The sequence below is a fragment of the Eucyclogobius newberryi genome, unplaced genomic scaffold (assembly GCF_026437365.1).
Source record: "Eucyclogobius newberryi isolate DKJ021-1_F unplaced genomic scaffold, fEucNew1.0.hap1 SCAF_21, whole genome shotgun sequence".
In the NCBI taxonomy this organism is placed as follows: domain Eukaryota; kingdom Metazoa; phylum Chordata; class Actinopteri; order Gobiiformes; family Gobiidae; genus Eucyclogobius; species Eucyclogobius newberryi.
In genome coordinates this window covers 17827653-17845161 of record NW_027315846.1, presented here as the reverse complement: position 1 = coordinate 17845161, position 17509 = coordinate 17827653, and the positions used below count along the sequence as shown (strand labels likewise).

General features: G+C 40.9%; 1 protein-coding gene across 4 annotated transcripts in view; it reads right to left on the bottom strand.

Moving 5' to 3' along the window:
- dlgap2a (discs, large (Drosophila) homolog-associated protein 2a) overlaps positions 1-17509 on the bottom strand; it is a 156799-nt gene that overhangs the window by 106753 nt on the left and 32537 nt on the right. For 2 of the 4 annotated variants that reach the window (XM_072457265.1, XM_072457263.1), the window contains exon 1: positions 8727-9049. The exons of the other annotated variants lie outside the window; for them this stretch is intronic. The gene's annotated coding sequence lies outside the window, so the exon portion shown is untranslated. Of the gene's footprint in view, positions 1-8726; positions 9050-17509 lie in introns of those variants that run through there. 4 annotated transcript variants of the gene reach the window in all.

Below are 17509 nucleotides of genomic sequence, written 5' to 3'. Positions count from 1 at the left end.
GGCTATTAATAGGGACTGCGGGGGTGATGGGTGTAATCGTATTCTGGTGATGACTGAATGTGTAATGTGGGGAGCAATAGCGCTAGATGGTATCAGGTGACTCGTGTGCTTGTCTTATTACTTAACTTATGCTCGTTAGCATTATAACCCCAAATGATACCTTCACTTTCACCTTACACCCGCCATTGTAAATTTAGTATTTGATCCCATTTCTATTGTACTTGATTTTAGGTTTCAATAAAGGGCTTCTCTTTTGTACCTGTTTTTTGCTTGCACTAAAAACATATCTACACCATTTGATAGGGTGTAGATATGTCTTATTACAGCAAAAAAAAATCTAAAAGTATAATAAAAGCTACTGCCTGTGGGACCCATATTGCGTAGCCCTCATACTCCTGCAAAAATATGCATTGCCTTGTATTGCAGAAGCTGGGATGGAATGTAGCCAGTCCTACAATCGAGCAAATTTCCACTTTCAGGTTTCGGGGGGAAATGAGAACATACAATGCCCTTTTTCATTGGTTTACAATTATACTTTGACAAAGACTATTCTTGTGCAACATATTCTGAAATCTGTAGTTGTTAGAGATGATACAAAACAAAAATGATAAGCAGCAAGCAATTCTACAACAGGGTCAGGCAACAAATAGGATAAACTAATTATTAAAGCTTTCAATGAATATTAAAGGTGCACTATGTAACATTTGTCATTCCTTTATTGGAATTTTAAGGATTTAAATGGACCACAACAAAAAGGAGAAAGCATTGAGTAAGATCAGCTGGAGTTCTAAGTTGAATAACAGTTTTATCTTCATTGTTCACATATGAAGACAATTTAATAGTACTTTTTTTCGAGATTTTTTGGCAGCACAATATATTACCCAACTTTTAGTCAACTAATTGATGTACAGGTCATGTTTTCAGTCAACCAAGAATTTCATTAGTCGACTACAGCCTATTATACATATCGATGTAGAACTGACTGTGATTTTTGTTCCTAAAATCTTAAAAATCATGAATTCTTATTGTGAGCTGGGTCGCCTCTCCATAGATCTGACCTTTTACTTGGCTAGTTGGCGTCATTTGCTTTTCCCATGGAGATAAAGAGCGCCAGGGAAAGCAATAAGATCCCCATGGAGACAAGCAGGTGGACGACAAGGTTACATGGTGCACCTTTAATGATGCAACATGACACAATTGAGACTAATTTTGAGCTACATTTATGATTAGAGATAATATAATGACCACTTGTATATTATTGGTGCACTTGCTGTATAATTTGATGCTTGCTGCCGTCCCAAGCGCATAATAAAATCAATAGTGTAATGTTTGTCAATATATTTTTACCTTGCTTGACATCATATCTTGCCTGTTAATATTTCTGAAACTGTAGGATAGAATATTGCTGCTTGGTTGAAAGAGTTTTTCCTTGTGGATCCTCTGATGGCCGTTTGTTTTGACAAAGCCTGAGTGAACGCATTAGTCCCATTATTAAAGAGTGTGGCTGCTTTGTTTTGTATGATTCCATTTCTGTGACTGTCAAAACATGGCAGAATGTGGTCTAGTCTATTTGCAGATATCACAGGAAGAGAGAGAGAAAGCCAATCACTCGGAACAAGCAGTGCACATCATATATCCACAGTCACATTACACTCATTGTTCAGTAGAAAATTGTACAAAACAAATGAAAAAAAGGTTTTAATATTATTTTTGGCTTTAAATTGATCATCAACATGTACTTATTTCTTTATACGATAATATCCTTAATCAACTTTTACAGGATTGGAAACGATCGTTTATGTTGCGAAAGGCCCGTTAATATGAGAATTTTATAGAATTTGACATAAAGTAGTGACGCTTTAGAACATCTTCAATTCAATATTGAAGTCAAATACAACTACCCGTAATTTGTTTTTCATTTAAGAGACACATTTACACATGTCTTGTGCCATCACACAATCTTTCAGCACATGGTGTGCTTTGGAGATCAGAAAATGATCAATTGATTACAAAATTAGTTTAGCATTTTATTATTTAGTATTTCTGTATTTAGTATTAGTAATTAGTATGGTTATTTATTTAACCGATTAGTTGTGATTCATTGATTAGCTTTAACAGATTAACAATCTATTATCTTCATAATTTGTAGGGCTACAATTTAGTTCTTGCACCTGTAATTTATAGGTTAGATTTTATTGCTTGCACATACAAATATGTATCTTATTTGACAAAAATCTTTCGATATCTTCGCATATTTTATTATTTTATTATTTTATTGGTATAGTTCTGTTAGGACCTGGTTTACATCTGGTGGTCATTGGAAAAGTCAAATATGTTCTTAAGTGGTACTTGGAGTGAAAAGAGTTATAGGTGAGAAAACAGCATGATATGTTTTTTAAGACCTAAAAATAAAAACTCAAATTTCACAAAGCAGTATTATCTCATCTGATAAAATGGTAATAATGGTAAAGGTTCAAGAACCCTTTTTTGTTTTTTGTTTTTTGTTTTTTTGGTAGCCGCATCATTGGGGCATGACTCACACCTGATCTGTTGTTTATGTTCTTCAAAAACACTTGAAGCCTGCAGTCTCCAGAATCACAGCATGCAAGCAAGTGCGCTCAATATGAACCAGCCACATTTCTGTTACCCTTTCCATTTCTCTGGTAACGCATATAACGTTTTACCATTTCAGCTTCTGTCAGCATTTGAGGTAATAATGGCCAATACTAAATGCCACGGCGCACAATAAACCAATTACCCATGTTATTATGACATTAAGACCAACCTCACTCCATTCTCTTCGTGTATCTCATGTATACGAGTCCATGTTCACCCCAACTACGCACTCTCTGACCTTTGACCTATTTCCCACGGCTGCTGGCTTGAACAAGGCGAGGGGTTCGTCCGCTGTACTTCCTCCCGTCACATATATCAGCTCTCTTTTCACTCACGTGTCATAACCTTATGTGGGGACAGTGAACGCCTCATAAATCAAAGGCTTGATGAAGGCTGATGGTCAGTGTTATAGAGTCGACAGGTAGCAGCTTGACGCAACGGTGCAGGGTTGGTGAAGGAAGATCACTGATGCCGAACTGTTAAGAGGAAAATACAAAGAAGAGCTCATGTGTACACTATTCAATGCATAAATATGGCTTCATAAATTTACAGTGCAGCCTCTTCCTGCTAATAATGACTACAACAGGCAGTATAAAATTGTGTAAAAATAGAGTTTTTTTAATGCAAGATATTGGCATAACTATGAAACATGGATAACTGGTATAGGTAGAGGAGATTACATTAAAAAAAAATATTACTGACTTCTTAGGCAAGTCTTATTTAAAAGGTAAGCCAATCAGGAGTTTAAGTAGCCACAATTATGATGCACTATAAGTAAAATTTTGCTTCTAAACTGATTTTCTTTATATTGCTGATGGTAACAAAACATGCTTTTCATTAACGCAATAAAAATAATCAAGCATAGTAAAACATATGCTGAAAGCCTATAGGAGATAACTCATCAGCTGTGTTTACTTGCAGTCTATATCAAATCAAATCAAATCAATTTATTTTTATAATAATTATATAATTATAATTTTTATATTTTATATATATATATATATATATATATATATATATATATATATATATATATATATATATATATATATTCAATAGTCATAAGTATGCAACAATAACCACTCTGGGAGCATAATAATCCACTTGTATTTACAGCTCTGTGAATGGAGGCCTTAAGGAGGATGTATTGATTAGCAAGGGATATTAGCTCACTTCCACATTTTACTATAGCTTTATGAATAAATATATTTTACAGAGAAGTACACTAGAATGAATCCATAAATCTTTCTCGTCCACGGCTAACTCTCTAGTGAGCTGATGAGATGGGTCAGGATTGGCCCAGTGCTTGGAAAACTGTTGCTATTGCAGCATATTTACGGCTCATTCCATTACGTGCCCGCTGCGCTGCACTACGCCACATACTGCCTCCGATTGAGGGCACAGATCCTTACTTACTGGATGTGTTTTGTCAAGAAAAGCATATGCTGTGAAATGAAAGTCCAAAATGACTATTTAATCTAAAGCAGAAGTTCGGACAAGCCCTGTTTATTATTTATCAATTTACACAAGTTTTGTCTCCACCATGAGGCTAATTGAACAGTAAAAACTGTGATAGAAAAGGTTTCAAAAGTACTCCATGTGACTACCTCTGAAATCTTTTCTACTATGGACCAGTCCTGGACAAATGAGCGATTAGATCGACTAAGCATTAAACATCATTACGTGAACAAATCAAATACATTCACGCCTCTTGGTCTTTCAGTGGTGAAAGTTGACAGCCTACTGAGAGAAATGTGTAAAATCATAAATGATAAGTTTCTGATGAAAATAAAGTGGAGTGCATTTACTGTCCAGATGTTGTTTACATTCTCTTTCCTGTTTGGTTCTGAACTGAGGAAGCCAGACTCTGCAGCCGAAGAAAATAGACAATGTCATTTGGCCAGAGGGCTGCGCAGTGGCAGACCAGCGGCGCAGATCTGCATGATCTGCATGATCTGCATGATCTGCATGATCTGCATGCACAAACGCGGGATGTGGAACTGCTCTCATTCGCTACAATGTTTGTGTAATTACTGCGGGGGTTGTGGCACATTGGAGCGGTGACTACCATCACAGTATCGGCATAATCATCATTCCTTCCTTCTCTTTCCACTAGACTCACTCTTTTGGTGCACAGAGTGACATCAACATGCACCCATCACCCCACCCACGCTCTAGTACAGTTGGCACGTATGAGTTCCAAGCAATTGGTTCGCATGGGGCAACGCAAATAAATGCATAAATATATATACAAAAATAGTGCGGCACAAACCATCTAATGCTGTCTCCATGGCAACTAAGAGAGGAGGCCATACAATGCTCTGTCAAGCAAGCACTGGGTTTTCCAACCTCTGTTAGGGAAAAATAATAGTGACGTAATGGCCTAGGTTTGCCTTGATGTTAACTTAAGAGCCCTCCACCATTCGGCACACCTCCTGGTTCAAGCATTCCATTTCCTCTTGTTACTTGCAGAAGTCTGTGCTCACTGGTTAACTGGAAAACTTGGGGTTACATAATAGCAGTGACAGCATGCAATATAGTACAACAGTTTAAATGTAGAGGGTTTCTCCTTGTACCAGTACAAAGCGTGAACAAATGTAATGGACCGCTTGATAAGCACGTTTAAATACTTAAATATAGCTAGATAGATATATTATATATTGCTAGATTAAGGAATAAAGCCTAAATATTTTGTTTAACCTTCTCTTTGGCTGATTTGTCTGAATGAATGGCCAGCCCAAGCACAGAAACAGTATTTTGTTGCAGTACATCATGTGGTAAACAGAGGAGTTCTCCAGAGCACACAGTCGTTTATCATCCTGTGACTGGTGTCTATCAGAGTCACTAGGTGTGTCAGAAAACTGCTGCTCTGGGAGAGCGGGAAGGGACTAGAGCAAACCATTCTATTGAAACTTGATAAGAAGAAACAAGTACATGCAGCATGCACCGTAAAACAAAAAGATAAAAGCAATATTGATGGTTTGTGGATGTAGGTTATAGGTTATCTATAAGCCAGTTAAGGGCACATATTATGCAAAATCTTTAAATCAAAATCATTAAAACTTTATAGAACTTTTTACCTTGTTACAATTGTGTTTCTTCATCATTCGTTTACTCAAAAATTGTATATTGATTGATTCAGACATGTTGGAGTAATCCTGTATTGTCCTGCAACTGACCCTCAAGTTCTCCGAAAATGTCTGTTTTCACCTACCACATATCCCCGCCCATATCCCAGTACTTAACTGTGATTATTTATTAAATTAGATCAGTTACAATGAACACAATGTAAAATGAAATAAAATGTTCAATTAATTTTAGTTATGAAGAATATATTGCATAAAATGTGTTATTTTGTCTTAACCATTTTACCTGTTCCTGAGACCAACCACACTGTCAAAATAAGATGACATACATAGGGAAAAACATGGTGGTTAAAAGACAGAGAAGGAGTGAATCTTTCTCCCTCTCTTTGGACATGGTTCAAGCGGCCCATCGGGACACTGAAGAGACTTGTTCTGGAGCCTCACTAAACCATGTGTGCCTCTGAGTGAGTGTCTTCGCTTGTCCATATATTCGCCAAAAAGGGATGGGTTGTGGAGAGTGGGTTAGCGACGGTGATTGGAGTCAAAGCCATTAGCCTATAGAAGAGGAATTGTAGCGTGCATCTCACACATGAATACCCAAATAATAATGTACACAATCCAAGCCACAAATCATGCAGCAGCAGCAGCAGCAGCAGCAGCAGCAGCAACAGCAACAGCAGCAGCAGCAACAGCAGCAGCAGCAACGGCAGCAGCAGCAGCAGCAACAGCAGCAGCAGCAACAGCAGCAGCAGCAGCAGCAGCAGCAGCAGCAGCAGCAGACCATCAGTGTGAGAATAAGCTGCAATAGAACGCTGACCGCAGTGACCAGTGATTTATCAGAACAGGCCTGAGGACCATCTGTGTTAGCCACCAACTGCTAATGATGATCCACAATTTGCCCAAATGCCCATTATATAAATCATATTTTATGGTTGTTGTTGTTTTTACAGTTTCCAAGCTGCAGTACCATCAGCAAGCTGGATCACAACTGTGACCAAACAAGCAGTTTCTATATCTTGCTTCTAAAATGACCACCAGTGTTATACAGCTGAAGGATGTAAACTGGCAAATTGCTTCATTGTTATGTATTTATTGCTGACATAGGTTTTCATTCAGCGTTTGGAAGTCAATATCTTCTGGTGTCAAAAGCCAATTGTAAGTCCATTGTCCAAGTCATCCAATACAAGCAGCACTAAGCCTATTCCAGCATACAGTATAACCAATGAAAATGAAGGGCAAACAAAACAAAATAACAGCCATTGAAAACAAGGTAATGATGCATGATGACCATCATGATGACCATGATCTCTTTGTGCAATCATCTTTCGTTAAGATGATTAGTTACAGATTTAGTTACTCACAAGTTAATTGTCCAGGAATTAAATCTCTTTGACGTATTCATTATAACATTTACGTGTGTCTAGAATAATCAGATAACTCGTTAATTAGATCTGGTTTATGCCCAAAAGAAATCTGATCATCAAAAACACCTGGTGACAAGTTAATTAGTGGATTTTTAGAGTAACTGTATATTTGTAAGACAAAGTACAATGAGTTTTAAACCAACTCTTCTTTCAATCTTCAATCTTAAGTTTATTTTCTTTCATTGTTTTCCACTTTAGTGTTAATAGTGCATCATTTCTCTTTTCAAAACCTGCCTCAAAATAGAAATCAGAATACTCCGTTTACATGACATTTCAATAATCTGATAACTCCAGAAATTAGATAAACTATCAGATTTTTGGTGTACGCAAAATAATCAGGAGTGTATACAATTACTTTACTAATCAAATATCTGATGGTGTTTGATGTTTGTCACTATGTTTAACACCGGATGCAAAGTTTTATGCATCCTTATCCTGTAGTAGACTTTGCATTGAGCTAAATTGATCAAACATCAGATAAATATCTCCTTAATAATGCTTCATACAGACATAACCATTGCAGAATAATTTCTTACAGCTGTACAGTGTTCCTTTAACTGCTCTCTTCATTAACTAGCACTTGCTAAGAGATACATTTGCGAAAAAGCAGAAAAGTAGGCCCCATGGTCATTACTTTTTTTCTCTGGCCACAAAACCATTCTCTAAAATGGCTCAAAATGCATTCTTGTTACTCTGCAGAATGATGCCAATTGTTTAAGCTGGTCACTTCCACTGTTTTATGACATGAACAAGATCCTCAGCTTTACCATACAGTCAGCCAGCAGCAGATATGTACAGTACAGCATAGGGAGGTGTCCCATTTAATCAACCAATGTCACTGAGAGGGCTGGGAGAGCCGGGGAATCCACTAGGGGTTGATTACAGCTATGTACGACTGACAAACAACAGGACTTTCCCTTGTACAAAATTGGAAATCACTGCATTAATTATGACTACAGTGTGAAACGCATTCAAGCTTCAATCTGACGCATAAGCTAAGCACACTTTTCGAGTATCCATCAGAAGAAGCTGTGCAATTACCTATTCCCACTTACTGACCAGCAGGACGTGTGTGCTACAGACCTGCAGCAGTGGACATCCAGGGAAACCTATAGTAAATCGTCATTGAGTTCCCACCCACAGTTTGAAAGTGCCCAATACATGATCAAAACGCAGAACGTGTCTCCCTAAAACGTGCACACTTTCCACATACGTGCACAATCTCCTTCAATGCCACACTTTTCATTCATTCAGAAGTCAAGCAGCGCCGCACCCACGCACTGCTGGATGTGCAAGTTTACAACAGACGCATTCAGCCGCCCACACACCTGCTCGCGCTGTCACAGAATCTCCCATGTATTTACTCTATGCACACGCGAGGCGCATCGGCGGGGCTTTCCCTGTCGAAAACACTGCCGCATGCTCCCTCTAGATGCGCCCAATTACACGCAACTACAGTAGTGGACTTTTTGCATAGATTTCAAGTTGGTGCAGTGTGTGTTTGTGACTTGCAAAATATATATATACAATTATAAGTATATAATTGTATCATCATGGAAAAGTATTGGAATTGCAAAGTGATTAGCTGTATAAAACGTACCTTGCGCAGGGTCTAAACGGAGAAAGCATTTAAGATCTTCTATATGTCACCCGGAGACAGCACCAGTCATATGTGCAGGGATGCTCCAAAGCTCAGTCCCGCTCCTCTCCCTCCTCCTCTCACTGTCTGCTTCCCTGGGCAAAGATGCGGTCCCTTACATTTATCCAGATAGGGGAAAGTAGGAGCAAAGGAGATGGACTGGAATGGAGGTTTTACCAAAAAAGCCAGCTCAGACGCTCCTCCACTGGGAGATGAGTTGCGAGCGGCCGGCGGAGACCAACCACTGCAGCAGATCGAAGAGTGGAGAGCAAGATGAGAGAGGAGAGAAAGAGAGAGAGAGAGAGAGAGAGAGAGAGAGAGAGAGAGAGAGAGAGAGAGAGAGAGAGAGAGAGAGAGAGAGAGAGAGAGAGAGAGAGAGCAAAACAGACTGCTCCTACTGCTACTGGTGGTGCCTTCACTGAGGGTGCAGACAAAACCCGGAGGTGGATCGTGGATTCTGGACTGTGCCAGGCAGATGGAGAATGAGTGCGAGACAGAGGAAAGTGATGACAGGCTGGATACAGACGAGGCTCCGTATTCTGCACAGAAATGTCTAAACATAGGAGTGTGGACATGTTCTGACACTTTCATCCACACGTCTGCGCGTTCATTAACACTGACTATGAATACAGTTCTGAACTACATTTAAAAAAGTAACACGTTTAAGTACCATTAGGCTATACTTATTCATTATTTTGGTACTATTTTGTAGACGATTTTTTAACATGTACATGTACTTGTTCCAGCCATGTAATTGCAATTAGTTACATTTAAAATCATGTTCGTTGAGTAGAGCTCAAGTCCCAATCCTCCCAAAGCATGGTTGTCTCACTGGTGTATCTGCGCCTTTTGAAACCTACAACCTCACATGACAGCTTTGCATCGCCTGCTCTGTTTGGACTGAGCTCACAGGAAATTTCAGTTTTGAACTCTTAAATTAATACAGTTTTTCTACCAAAGATTGATCTAAAATTACACTTAAACTGAATCAAAAGCTGTTTCACTCTTTCACTCTTTCCACCACTGGTCTTTACAGTATTAGTGTTATAATAATATATTGTAGGCTTTTAAAGTTTTAGATATAAGCCATGTTATGTTTCCTCCCCATAAATTAATTTCTGTAATTTTCCTAATCGTCTAAACTAAAATGTAATGTTGTTTTTCTCCTCTCATTGTGAGTCAGATATTTAAAATGTGTAGGGGTATTCTATTAGTTACAAAAATTAAGCAGAATTTAAGACAGAAAGGTTAAGCATGAAATGGGGGATGAGAGAGAAGGGAGGACACGCAGTAAATTGTCGGAGTCGGGATTCAAACTCTCGAAACTGTGGCCGGCTGCACTTACTGTGCCTGGCATACGTCTGCTGATGCCTTAACCACTCTGTAGCCAAGCTGTAATTTCAACCCAAGTGTGATCCTGTTGTCTGTGCCTTCCTAATTGTTGCCTTGCTTACTGCACAGAGGCCGTCAGTACTACACTAGAGCGCACAGCAAAACGTCTAGTAGAGATATCAGTTACGTCCCGCTGGGAGAAAGTGGCTTGTGCTTGTTGTAACAGCTAATGAACAGGAGCTTTTAGTGCACTCCTGGACTCCAGGTCACCTGGCAGAGCGGGTCTCCTCTGCCAACCCAAATCCTGTTTGATTAACAGGCGCAGACAGGACCAGGCAGCTGTCAATCCAGTTCTATAGCCCTGCCGACCTGAGCGTGAGAGAGGGCCTGGCGCTGTGTACACTGCTGGGTGTGTGAAATAGGTGAAGCGATTTATGGGCCTACTGTAAAAATCCACTTACTCGTAAAAAAAAAAAAAGTTACACATGCTGATTTTGTGGATTGCCTCATAAAAATAAAGAGAGGGTTTTATAATCAATAAAAGGTCTAAGAAAAGAATTCACAGTACGTGCGTATAGGAAATGTACATATGATAGGTGTAATTTAAATGCATCCATATTTTACAAGCTTATTTAGGTTAGAAGATGCAGATGGGTTGTCGCTAATTTAGTGTGTTCCAATTATTGTAAGAAGAATTATTACAATTTTGGCCCCATAATGAAAGAGTGAAATGCTTCTTTTCTTTGTATGCGGTCTAATAACATGATCATTCCTCTAGTGTGTGACCAGCTTCATGAACAATCAAACTTTCTAAATGATAAAGTAATTGAGATTTAGGCCTTGTTCTATTGTGACCTGAATAATCAACGTTCTCAAATTACACAGTATACTTTGACATTTGCTATTTTATAATAGAATATAAATGAAAGACGAAGAGACTATTAAACACGTCACGGTCCCCTAACACATAACCGTACTTATATCTTTCAAAGGTATTCTTACAAATCACAGTACGCATAACTAATTAAAAATGTTCATCCACATGTGACAAGCAAAAGGTTAGTTACAGGGCTCATTTAAAAATATAGAACTATTGCATTACTCAATATAACCATAACAGACCTTCGATTACCTACTTTCGTACTGTCTGAATTGAAAGTTACGGTTCAGATACACTTTATTTTCCCATTAGAGAAATAATGTCCTCTTCATTAGAATCTCCTTTTCTTACTGCAACAAAAGCCTTGATGAAGTCCTGACCCTGCCCTTTATCTACTCTGTCCCTGCTGGTCTACTCCACAGACTCAAAAGACTGCTTGGTATCTAAGCGATCGCCCCTCACATAAAATATATTCTCTACACGAGTTGCTGTCCCACATGAGCTTGTATTCAGACAGAGCAGCCAAGTGGGACGTGCAGTGATATTGTCTGTGCGCAGTCTGTCCTTGTAATGAGGAAGCAGCTTCGTACCATTCATTCTGGTCATTTAATAGCGGCTTATCATTACCTGACACGGACTTGGGCTAAATCTTGTTCAAATGGTGCAGCCCTCCCGCCTTGTTGAGGTAGACAAATATGTTTGATTTATTTCTTACTGAGATAAGGCTGCATAAAAAGCAAGCTCACTGCAAAAGTTCACTTCCACTCCTGTGCATTCATTAAATTAAAATGTAAAATATTACATTTGGAAAATAGGTTTTGTTGAGCAAATATTGTTGTAACTCAATATGACATTTGTGATCAGTGAATTAAATCTCAGATATGTACTTAATATGCCTTTATTGAGTATGTATTATAACACTTAAATGTGCACTACACATGTAAATGTTCTGGTGGAGGGACTGCAACCCAGGGTTCAGATGAAGGATTTTCACTTGTATAGCTGTGCTGCTAAACAATCCGTTCATTTTTTCAAATTTGTGTAGCAATTTGATAATTGCATAGCAAAACACGAAAGTGACTAACAATCAATATTTTCCATTGATGTAACAAGATTATTTATTTCAAATGTATTTGTAAACATTCTATTTTTTTAAAAAAAACTAACAAATGAACTTTTAAACACTTTTTAATTTTTTTTTTAAAACACCCAAAAAACTTGCAAATAAAATTAGTCGTTGAACAAATTAATTAACACCAAGTTAGATTAACTTATTTACAACTTTCTTCCATATCATCATCAATCAGATGACTATTTGCAGGAGTCTCATTTACATATTAATTGTCTTACACTCACAAAAAATATGTGTTAAGCTTCTGATGGAAAAATAAAGGTTGCTGTGGCGTCCATCATGGTGTATTTTATGTGTTATTCAAATTGTACCGCTTTATTTGACGTTCCATTCCAGCTATAAAACGTTTCCATTTTTCTTTTTGCTATTTGATGACGGTCCCTAAGTACTCTCTCGGCTCCGGCTGCACATTAAGATCAGTGTAATTCACTGCACCCAAAATACGCATCTGATTTTTAAAACAAGGTTGTGTCACGTGGCAGCGTAAATATGCATATTTTGGCTGTGTATGATCTGCAAAGACTTTTGCGTTTAGGAGCTATTGACCTCGGAAGTCTGAATCTGACGCAAACTTTAGCGCACATGGCTCCTCCCACTTTCAGACTGATCTGAGGCAGCAGCGGGACTCGTCATGACAACACAGCGTCCTACCTGTGTCATGACATCACAGCGTCCTACATGTGTCATGACAACACAGCGTCCTACATGTGTCATGACAACACAGCGTCCTACATGTGTGATGCCGTTATTGACGATCGATTGACGAGTGATCAGTACTTTTAGGCGCTTTGGTTATACAATTGAACACGCATTTTTGTATCGCAAAAGCTGCGATACAAACACACTTTTTCTAACAAATGCATCGCATTTGAGAGAAATTGCGTCGCATTTTGCGATGCGATACCGCTTATTCTGAACCCTGCAACCCGATATATTTAATGCCATACTGTGGAACATTTCAGGCCACCCAAAAAGTGTGCACCTTTAACTCAATCTGCAAGTTCTGGAATTGATAAAAAAAATATTGCACATATTCTTCAATCAACTAACTGATCTAAATCTGAGTCAAGTAAATCTGAAAAAACTGAACTTGACCATGTTCTGTCTTTAATAAACCGTTCTGTACAATGCGCTTCATCTGAAACGAAAGCGGCCTTGACCACTGTGTAACTGTGTAACTGTGGTCTACACTGTGTCTGAACATGTAAACCATGTTGACATTAAGTATATCCAAGAGGAAATATCCAAATCAAATCTAGAGCTAATATGATTGGGCCTGTGTATTCCCGACATATCAGGCTCTGGTCAACTCTGCTGGGATAATGGCCCGTTATCTATTCTTCTCATCACATTTTAATTTATGTTTGTCTCATTTAATGAGGTTGTGTGCATATTATATACAGTAAGCAGTACTATTTTACTGTTTTAATAGTGATGGGCAAATCGATGCAAGTATCGATACAAATTGATACTGACTGAAGAATCGGAAAGTATGGCATCTCCAGCTGAAATATCAATATCTAAATTGTCTCCAAAAATACAGTGTTTGTATTTTGGTTAAGCTACAAATACATTTACTTAGCTGAGCTAAAAAGTAAAGGTAAAATAAGGTAAAAAACAAAACAAAAACAACTCATTGGTATCAGACTGATATTGCGATACTGGGTATCGGCTCAAAACACAAATCACCCATCACTATGTTATGAATAATATTTGTCTCATCGATACAAGGTAAAAGGTATACAGGTGTCTCGAACATCATATACTCACATACTTCCAAGTATGAGTGACATCAGAAGCAAAAAGTATTTGACCTGGCAAAGAACTACAAAAAGCAAAGCGGGAGAAAAAAAGGGTTAGAGTGTGTTAGAGCAGGGGTCCCCAACCTTTTTTGCACCACGGACCAGAATAATGTAGGTTTTATTTTCACAGACCGGTGTGCCAGTTTATGTCGCGGTCAGGTTAACTTGCGCGGAAGTGGGCGGGGCTTAGGCTTCCATTCGATTCAGCTCGGAAAAGACGCGTTTGTACATTGTTGTTGTTGTTGTTGTTGTTTTATGGCGGTTGGCATCCAATTGTTGCATTACCGCCAGACTTTATTCCTCAGACTTTTCGTAGTCCTCAGACTCTGTCGTAGTCCGTAAAAGTACTCCTTCCATTGCTTTGGTGTTACAAAGCCCATGAGGTCATGATATGTCTTTGTGACTAGAATAGTTGTTGTTGTTGTTGTTGTTGTTGTTGTTGTTGTTGTTGTTGTTTTATGGCGGTTGGCATCCGAGTGTTGCATTACCGCCAGACTTTATTCCTCAGACTTTTCGTAGTTGTTGTTGTTGTTGTTGTTGTTTCATGGCGGCCGGCATCCAAGTGTTGCACCACCGCCAGACTTCACTCCCCAGACTTTGTCGTAGTCCTCAGACTCTGTCGCAGTCCGCAAAAGTACTCCTTCCATTGCTCTGGTGTCACAAAGCCCATGAGGCCATGACATGTCTCCGTGACTAGAACAGTTGTTGCTGTCTCAGAGACCAACCGGCTTTATTCCAGGGAGACTCTTCTTCATCTTCCTCTCCTTCTTTGACGTTCGGTGCTTCCACTGTACAGCTTTATTCTTCAGGCTTCATTCTATAGGCTTTAATATGTCCACTGATGTCGCCGCTTGGTAGCCGTGCGTCTACGAGACTGGGCGAGGACAGGAGACCACCCCCACCCCCATCTCGTCACTCCGATCACTCTGACTCCCCACAAGCAGACCCCCATCACTCCGACTCCCATTCAGCGCCCTAGCCCGCTTTCCATATCTGCCCAATCAAGCTCCCTTGCTCCAAGGAACCTCCCTGCAGCTCCAGCAATGATCCTGATCCTTTCAGTTCCGCTCCGAGTCCGAGCAGCACAGTTCACAACATCCACCACAAAGAGCACAAAATCCTCTCCATCCACAACCAGGGCACTCTCATTAATTCTGGAACCTGCACACCCGGGACCTCCACTCCCGAAACCCCCACACCCCCCGGGAGCCACGCTGGCCCCCCTCATCTCGCCCTGGCTGGGAGCAGCGCTGGCTCCCCTCTCCGCATTCACTCCAAACCCGTCACCTGAAACTTTCTTGACCGCATCCGCACAGGATACACCCCGAGAGACCTCCATTTTCTGCACCTCAGCAGCTCCTCTGCTAAACCCGCATCCCCCGTAGGCAGAGCTATTGGATGCCAACCGCCATTATTGTACAAAACTGTGAGGAGACCTTGCTCAACACCCGGTCTGGAGAGACGGGAGATGGCGGAGGAGAGTGGATCGGGGATGGAAGACGTTCTGGACGGCGTGGAGGAGCAGCCTTTTCTGCCTGCACGTGCCCGGAAACGTAAAAAGTCCCTTAGCTCGTCCGAGGGTTCTGGGAATGAGCAGCAGGATGAGGCTGAAGCTATTGATGTCCGGGGTGAGAGCAGAGACTGTAAGGTGATCATAAAGCTTGCACAGGATAGTGCATCCTTTAAGGAGTGGAATTCAGTGGCATTGTCAAAGAGCCTAACTGTAGCTGTGGGAGTGATCAAGAGTGCGAGTGTCCTTAGAGATGGCTCGCTGCTGGTCGTGTGCAAGGACGCGGCTCAGCAACGGAAGGCGATTGGAACTAAACGTCTGGGTGGAAAGGACATTCTTGTGTCTAATGCTGAAAGAAACACGGTCAGAGGAGTTATCGTGGGTGTCCCTACGGCGACGTCTGTGGATGAGGTTAAGGAGAATTTGACGGGAGTTACGGTGGTGGACGCTGGGCGTTTGAAGGTGACCCGGTTTGGGGTGGGATGTGACAGCTTGTCGGTAATGGTGGCACTTGAAGGGAGGTGCCTGCCTAGTGAGGTGTTCGTTGGGTGCATGTGCTGTGGCGTCGGGCCATATGTTCCGCCGCCCCTGCGTTGCTTTGGGTGCCAGCGCTTTGGGCATGTTGCAGCGGTCTGTAGAGGGAGGCAGGGGTGTGGTGGATGTGCAGGAGATCATGAGTATGGGAAGTGTGACGTGGGTGCAGAACTGAAGTGCTGTTTGTTGTTTCACAGACCGACCGGCTTTATTCCAGGGAGACTCTTCTTCATCTTCCTCTCCTTTGACGTTCGGTGCTTCCACCGTACAGCTTTATTCTTTAGGCTTCATTCTATAGGCTTTAATATTTCCACTGATGTCGCTGCTTGGTAGCCGTGTGTCTACGAGACCACCCCCATCTCGTCACTCTGATCACTCTGACTCCCCAAAAGCAGACCCTCATCACTCCGACTCCCATTTAGCGCCTTTAGCCTGTTTTCTATATCTGCCCAATCAAGCTCCTTTGTTCCAAGGAATCTCCCTGCAGCTTTAGCAATGATCCTGATCCTTTCAGTTCTGCTTTGAGTCTGAGCAGCACAGTTTACAACATCCACCATAAAGAGTACAAAATCCTCTCTATCCACAACCAGGGTATTCTCATTAATTCTGGAACCTGCACACTTGGGACCTCCACTCTTGAAACCTTCACACTTCTTGGGAGCCACGCTGGCCTTTCTCATTTCGCCCTGGCTGGGAGCAGCGCTGGCTCCTCTCTCTGTATTTACTCTAAACTCGTTACTTGAAACTTTCTTGACTGCATCTGCATAGGATATACCTTGAGAGACCTTCATTTTCTGCACCTCAGCAGCTCTTTTGCTAAACCTGCATCCCCTGTAGGCAGAGCTATGTTCTTGTTGTTGTTGTTGTTGTTGTTTTATGGCGGTTGGCATCCGAGTGTTGCATTACCGCCAGACTTTATTCCTCAGACTTTTCATAGTCCTCAGACTCTGTCGTAGTCCGTAAAAGTACTCCTTCCATTGCTTTGGTGTTACAAAGCCCATGAGGTCATGATATGTCTTTGTGACTAGAATAGTTGTTGTTTCAGAGACCAACCGGCTTTATTCCAGGGAGACTCTTCTTCATCTTCCTCTCCCTCTCTGACGTTCGGTGCTTTGGAAGTACAAAGCCCATGAGATCATGGGACGTCTTTGTTGTTTTACAAAGCCCATGAGGTCATGGGACGTCTTTGTCGTTTTATCCTTTAGAAGTCCTTCTTCCATCACTTTGGCATTTCTAGGCCCATGAAGTCAAAGCGCGTTAGAACATCCTCTTGCTCCTCATCCTCGGCTCAGTCTCCAACACCCCCCACCTCTATAAACGTTTACCCAGCCCTGTGCTACATAAGTAAGCAACCACAGCCTGACACAAACCCTGTGACTGGATCGCCAGAACGTTCCGCAGATTGAACTCCCGCCCATTATTCCGAAACCACAAGGCCAACCCGGCCCTTTCTCTATCATAAGCCTCACAGCAAATCAGCACATGCTCGACAGTCTCTGGCACCCGACAGTGACCACACAGACCGGTCGGATGTTTGCCTATCCTACTCAGTGA